Source organism: Stenella coeruleoalba, assembly GCF_951394435.1.
Source record: "Stenella coeruleoalba genome assembly, chromosome: 1".
In the NCBI taxonomy this organism is placed as follows: domain Eukaryota; kingdom Metazoa; phylum Chordata; class Mammalia; order Artiodactyla; family Delphinidae; genus Stenella; species Stenella coeruleoalba.
The window spans coordinates 169,151,346-169,159,225 of NC_137169.1; positions in this window are offsets into that span (position 1 = coordinate 169,151,346).

Consider the following 7,880-nt stretch of genomic DNA (forward strand, 5'->3'; position numbering starts at 1 on the left):
CCTGAATAAGCTCCTTCCCCTCCACAGAGATTCACTGAACATGTTTACTCTGGCCAGCATCGGGCATACCTTGGCCAGCAAGGCAGACACTTTCCCAGTGTTTATGGGAAGGGAGACAGTCAATAAGTGAAAAGATAAATAAATATACAATTACAAATTGATAAGACTGAAGGAAACAGAGTGAAAATGGGGAAACATTCTATTCCTCTTCAGTCTTTTTCTTAACCGATCCCACAAGCAGCGACTATTTGAAGACCTCATTATTAGTGCCTGGGGTAGTTGAGGAAGTTGGTTAATGCTAGATAGAAAATATGTGATTTTCTGTTGGGGCGTTGGGGATCTGGTCACGGAGATAAACAGTGATGCATAGAGAGAAGGGGGTGGGACAGTCAAAATTGCATGAATTAGAACCAAAATGAACTTAGAGTATGGATTTTTTTTTTTTTTTTTTTTCTGACTGTGCCTCACGGCATGCAGGATCTTACTTCTCTGACCAGGGATCTAACCCGTGCCTCCTGCAGTGGAAGTGCGGAGTCCTAACCACTGGACCGCCAGGGAATTCCCCTAGAGTATGGATTTTGATTGGCATTTCTTGTCCAAAGAGTGGTACAAACAAAGCAATGGACTTCTATGGAAGTGCAGAACCAGAAAAGGCCCCCCGGGGCAGAGAGGAGTGAAGCCAGGTGACAGCACAAAAGAAAAGATGCACTAGGGTCCAGAGATGAGGAAAGGAACCATTCCTGTTGCTCATTTCCTTTATGCTATTCAATTTTTTAAACCAAGTCTAGAGAATGGACCCAATTTGTCTGGATCTCAATCCACATTGATCTGCAAAAGTTCTTTCATTCAAACTGAAGAAGATAATTATGAGAGCATGAATTTCTCTCTCTCCCCAACACCAAAATGAAAACAAAACAAAGCTAACAGAAGATGCTTAATCTTTAGACGACTCTATAAGAAGTTCATCTTGGTTGAAAGAAAAGTGGCAGACAGTGCCTCAAGTCCGAGCCACACAGAGGCATAATGCAAAAGGGGAAGGTTTGGTACTTTGAAAATGAAATGCCAATAATGAGATCACTGCAGTGGGAACCAGTGTACCAGCGAGCTGAGCAGTAACACAACACCATGAGTGCTTCGTCTGTCCAAGTCGTGGCAGAAATCTGCCAGGCCCAGATTGACATCACTAGTCATTTAGAAGCCCATAGATCACAGAAAAAGTTCTCCTCCTCATTGAAAAGAGTTGATTATCAGTTTAAATAGAAACTGATTAGAACACCAATTCTTCAAAGCATAAATATTTCATTCACCAACCAGTTGCAATTTATCCCAGGGCAATTAAGAAGAAGGTATGCAAAGCTACAACACAAAAGGTGTGACTACAGTCAACTTGAACAGGGAATTAGGTTTGACATTGATACTGGATATGGGGTGAAAACACAGACTACACTGTCCCAGACATACTCAGGGACCGTGGGGGGGGGAAACATGCATAACTATACAACCCAGTTAGCCCTCTTCACTACCCTTCACCCCTTGAGTCTGCTTGAGCCAATATGATTCTCATTCAGCAAACATTTGTCGGATACTTTCTAGATGCTGGGTGCTGCGTTGGGTATTGGAAATTCCACCCTGGACAGGACAATCACATGCCCTTCCTTCTTTTTTTTTTTTTTTTTTAATTTTTATTGGAGTCTAGTGATTTACAATGTTGTTAGTCTCTGCTGTACAGCAAAGTGAATCTGTTATACATATACATCCACTCTTTTTTAGATTCTTTTCCCATGTAGCCCATTACACAGTATTGAGTTCCCTGTGCTATACAATAGGTCCTTATTAGTTATCTTTTTATATATAGTACTGTGTATGTGACAATCCCAATCTCCCAGTTTATCCCTAACCCCCCTTACCCCCTGATAACCATGAGGTTGTTTTCTACATCTGTAACTCTATTTGTTTTGTATATAAATTCATTTGTACCCTTTCTTTTGATTCCACAGATAAGTGATATAATAGGATATTTGTTTTTCTCTGTCTGACTTAGTTCACTCAGTATGACAGTCTCTAGGTTCATCCATGTTGCTGCAAATGGCATTATTTTATGGCTCAGTAATATTCCATTGTATATACGTACCACATCTTCTTTATCTATTCCTTTCAAAAAGATACATCACCCCAATGTTCACTGCAGCACTATTTACAATAGCCAGGACATGGAAGCAGCCTAAAAGCCCTTCCTTCTTAACCATCTCCAGCTTATCTTCAGTTCTATCTGTCCCCTTACCCGGCTTCACTTTTTCCCATAGTATTCATCACTACCAAACATTGTATCATACCGATATTTGTTTCTTATTCATTGCCTCACTTATTAAAATACAAGTGCCGTGGGCAGGCACTTTGACTGCCTTACTGCATGGTATCCCCAACATCTACGCCACATTAAGGGCTCCAAGAATATGTGTTGGATAAATAAGGCTTATGTTCAAATAACTCCATTTCAATTAGGATAAGCAGAATAAAAGAAAACTATAGGTGTTGTGAGCATGTATCATTAGGAAATGAGGGAGGCGTTTCCTGAGCAAAGGACTTTTAATAACTAAAATCAGTAAATTAATAAAGTAAAGAGAGGAGTTTGTCTGGAGAAGGCGTTAAGGAGGGCCTTTCAAAGAGAGGCAGCAACACATATAAAGGCGCTCCTGGTGCTGAAATGACAGGAAAAAGGCCAGTGACGTGGAGCCAAGGGGAGAGTTTCAGGAGATCAGGTGGGAGCTGTGGACGGGAGCCAGATGATGCCAAGTCTTGCAGGACACGCTCAGGATTTTGGACTTTATTGTGCAACACAGAGAGTTTTAGGCAGTGACAGGAACACAATTCCCAATTCAGGAATCTCTCTACTAAGCACCGAAGCGAGCGTCGTAGCCTGAGCATTCTGGAATCACCTGGGTGTACGAAACGGCTGAGCTACTTCAGCATGCGGAGAAGAGGGCGGTATGAAGACCTGGCCATATTTATCAAGGATATAGTAGAGGCTCCTCATTATAACAGGCAGCACGGGGAGGGTGGGAGCAGCAAAAAGATGGGTGCCTCGGTCCCTGAAGAGAATATAACCAAGCTACAGAAAGGCAATGTGCATTCATGGAAAACTTAAAGGGAACTGAGAACCCCCAAATGAACATGTGTGCCTGGGTCCTTCCGGCTCTGAGGCCAGCGCTGCCCCATGAGGCCTCTCCTGGTCCTGCCAGGCCTCCCCTGGGTTCCGTACTCCAGCAGTAAGAGGCCACCTCAGGCTCCCCCGGCACAGATGCAATGTGTCTCCTCCATGCCTTGCACAAGTTACCCGTCATTCTACCCCTCACTCCACCCTCACGGTGCCTCCTGACAGACTGCTGGGCTCCTGCCCAGGACCCAGCACTAAGATGTGACACGTGGTAGGTACCCAATAAATATTTGTCAGATCACCTTTAGAGAGTATGCTAAAATCTGTCACTCTTTTCATACCTTTCTAGCACACGCTTATTGCATGTCTACTTTGTGGCAGGCTCAGTGATGAGGCCTTTTCATGCATTCTCATTTAATCTTCACAGTAATCTCAAAAGTCAGATATTGTTATTATCCCCAATTTGCTGACAAGGAAACTAAGGCCCAGAGAGGTACAGGAACTTGCTTAAGATTTCTCTCACCATGTACCAGAGACATGAACTCACTTCCGTTCCTCTCCTAAGGCCCTGGTCTGATTCATTACTTGCTTACGCTCACCTCCTCCCTGAAGCCTTCCTTGATAGTCCAAACTGCCCTAAAGAAAAGCTTCAGGGCTCCTGAAGTATTTTCATAACTATCCTGCCTAATGTCTTCCCAACCACTGCGAATGCCTCTGATGGGTCTTCTTTATCCTGTGCTCAACCAACGTTGAACACAGTGTTTGGCACATGACAGGAGTGTGACTGAATATTTGTTGAAGAATAAATGGGTGGGAAAATAAGCCCTTTTAAGAAACTCATTAAGAAAACACAATATACACAAATTCTAACAGATAACTTGAAGAACGACCATCACGTTAACAAGAATTCTACATTTCCTATTCTTTCCTCCCTCCCCACCTACCACCATTTTCCTTTACATACTGGTTTCTCTGGTAAATTGAAAATCTGGTTCATTTTCAAATGAGAAACATTGTCCTGTTACACAAAAGGAGAAAAGGGAATCATGAAGACATTACATGACTACACATGAGTCATAAACTGAGAGGATGCCCAGCGGAGGAGCAGGCAGAAAAGGGAATTATTCACTGCCACCAGATTCTCCTTCACAAGCATCAAAAAAGCTATACCTCAGGCTTCCCTGGTGGCGCAGTGGTTGAGAGTCCGCCTGTCGATGTAGGGGACACGGGTTCGTGCCCCGGTCCGGGAAGATCCCACATGCCGCGGAGCGGCTGGGCCCGTGAGCCATGGCCGCTGAGCCTGCGCGTCCGGAGCCTGTGCTCCGCAACGGGAGAGGCCACGGTGGTGAGAGGCCCGCGTACCGCAAAAAAAACCCCAAAACTATACCTCATTTAAAAGGGCAGAAAGATGAGTGATAACACTTTTTCAACTTGGAATATATCCCACAGAAATATTTAACCCAGACCCACAGAAGCTGAAATATTCCAAATCAACCACAATTCAGAAGTTGGGATCTCCCTGATGCGATCACTATACGAGAAACAGCATGTTTATTGTCTCATAAGAGACATGTCACCTAACAATTCATAAGAGGGGGTCTGAGGGAAATAACTCACCCATTGTGAAGTCAATGTTCAGATCAATATGCCTTGGGGACAAAAACATTGCTCATTGATGAAGATTGATTTTTCTTTTCCTTAAGAAGTTCTCGAGGGGTAAGCAACATTTTTTTTCATAGTGAATGTAAATAAACATGCCACTGTCAAGGTCTACATTTTCCCATCATCATTAGTATGATACTCAAAAATTATTAGTGTAATTATGAGTGCCTTTCGACCTACCGAAAAATAGATGTCGGTTCCATTTTTTTTAAATCTCCTTTTAATATCCAAGCAACAGGACCACCACACAGACAGCTTGATGTATGTCTTCTGCTTTACTTAACACTCTTATTAGTGAGATGATTTTGATGTTTCAAAATAATCAAAAATTAGCATAAAAACTAAGAAAACTGGATCCTAGATTTGTTTACCTACAAACTGAATAATGACTACTTTTTTTAAAACTTCTCACGGTCTCTCTCTTACATTTCCTTCTCCCAATCCCCCAAATGATTACAACAACATTGCGTCTAGCCATTTACCAGCTGCCTTCCGAAAGAGAAGTTATAATGGGCAAAGGAAAAGAAGGCTGAATTTAATTGTTTTATATTTAACGTGTTGCTTCAGGCTGGTGAATCTTTCAGATTTCTTTACAAGGCTACGGTAGATTATATTGCCTAATGCATAGATTGTCTTCTTAGGTGACATGTGTGCCAGAAAGAAAGCTTGCCTTCTACCCTTTTGAAACTCAAAGGTTGCCTAAGAAAGGACAGATGGATGATTTGGGGGGAAAAAGAATTGTCACTCAATTAATATTTGTGGAAAAGGGTGTCACGGATCACTGGCGGAATTTCTACCCATTGGCAACTCCCCCGAGCAGCCCAAGATTAACTGAGCACCCAGGCTACCAAGTTCTATGAGGAGAGGAGAATAATTGTGCCGACGATTTCAGAGGCCGAGCCAGGGAGGCAATAGAAGTGTAGCTCGATGAACCATCTTCTGTATGCAGGAATAACCACTGACACCCTGGGAGGCAAACAGGCCATTTTTATTGTTTTTCTCCTGTGATGGAGATGGATTCATTTCAAGCCACACTCCCACACCCTATTCCTCCCATGTCTAAAAGAACACATTTTTCAAGTGGCTTGAACGGATTAAATTAGGAACCAAGTTCATTGATTGACACACAAGCATGACTTACAACTTAACTTTAGGAAAAATTCACACTACACTTAACACACTGATTTTTCTCATCTAATAGATTGACTACAAGCTTATGGTAGCACACTGAATGCTGTACAGAAGAACAACAAAGTAAAGCAAAAACAAAAAATAAAAAAATTTCCATTAAAAGGAAATGTAAGACCTAAACTCACCCTTCCTAAAACTTTGCTTCTGTAAGAAATAAAAAGACCTGGATCCACCAGAAGTACCAAAATCAAATCCGTGTTAGTCTTTTAAAGTCCTGCTTCTTTAAAATTCAAGAATTATCTGCATGCTTTGGTAGGGATGTGTGGTTGCTTATTACTCACAACATGTTTCTGCTTTGATCACAAATTGAGGAGGAGCTAACATTGAGAAACAAGGAACAGAAATATCTATAGACACTGAGAATAAACTACAGACTTAGATGAGCAAGGCTGGGGAGAGAAAATACGATCCTCTAGGAAGAATAATGTAATAACAATCAGAACACAGCTGGGATTTGATTCAAACTGACCTGGAACTGAATGGACCCCCAAGCTGTTCTGTACACAACACAACACACACACACACACATATTGAGATTTCTAAAAGTGAAATTTCAGAAAGTTATCCAAAGGAGTTAAACTAAGAAAAGGTTTCACTGGCAGACACAGGAATAACTTTCCCCCTTGTATGGTGACCTGTGAGTGGAGTGAACAGTGGGCTAAACAGATCTTTCTATCAAAAGGTCCCACCTAACCCTGCCACTCCAGCAGGGTTCTGAAGGTGTCAGCAGGCTTTGGTTGACTGGACCATTAATGGAGCTTCGGTTAATTATTGACTGATTAGAGATTTGCCTTATCTTCCCATCAGGAGCTGGTTCAAGACTTAACGGTAAGCAATTTAGAGCCAGGGTGAACCTACCCACATGCCTTTTTCTTCTTTTCCTTTGGGTCACTTTAGCTTGTCCTTCCCCTTAATTCACGCTCGGGTCAGAATGGCCAGTCCTTCCCGTGCTTGGGAGTCCCCAAAAGGACTGCAGATGAGAGGGGCCAGGTTCATGGTGAGGCATGTCCAGAGACAGAGGCCTAGAACAGCACTGCCTTTTGCGAAACTTTGCTTATTGGCCTGGGGTCTCCCATGAAGTCCCTGGGAGAAAATCGATGTCTTTGTGTTTCTAAAAATGCTGGTGATGCCTGTGGGTAAGAATCAGCCCCCCGCCCCCAAAAAGCAGGCAGCCTCTGCTGAAGGCCTCTTGGCAAAGCTGGGGAATCAGCACAGGCAGCTTGGGCCCAGCTGCCCCAGATAAGAGGTGGCCCGTGTTAATGTACAGGCTTCCTCTGCACCTCAGCAGGGCCTTCCTTTTCTAAACAGTCTCCCTTTAATGTTGGCGAATGTTGTTTTTCCATTGACTCAACATCTCGCCTCTGGTGGTGAGCCAGTGGGGAAAGTTGGAGCGGGGGAGGGAGGAGGAAAGTGGGAGAGAGTGATGCCAAGGCAGAGGAGAGAGGGGCAGTGAGCCACGCTTCCAAACAAGCTGGACACCTGCTTTGGAAAGACAGTGACCAAGCCTAAAATTCTTTCTTCCTCACGATTTAGATCAGCTCTTTGTTCCCTGCATGTCTGTGATCTGCCCTGGCCCCTTCCCCACAATGTTGCCTCCTTCCCTTCGCCAGGAACTAATCCAGCATGGTAACTACCATGAGGGATTCCTACCTTTTCTCTGCCAATTTAACTGTCTTATCTGAAGGAAAGAAAGAATAAGAGAGTTATTGGAGTGTATTAAAGAGGAAAAAGAAATTCTAGGAAAAAAAATGAAACCATTGACGGGAGGAAAGCAAGAGAGAAAATGAAATTAGAGAGGAAAACAGGGAAGAGGAGAAAGGGGTAAGTGAGGGAAAAAAAGGATGGAAATGAAAGGCAAAAAGGAGAGAATAAA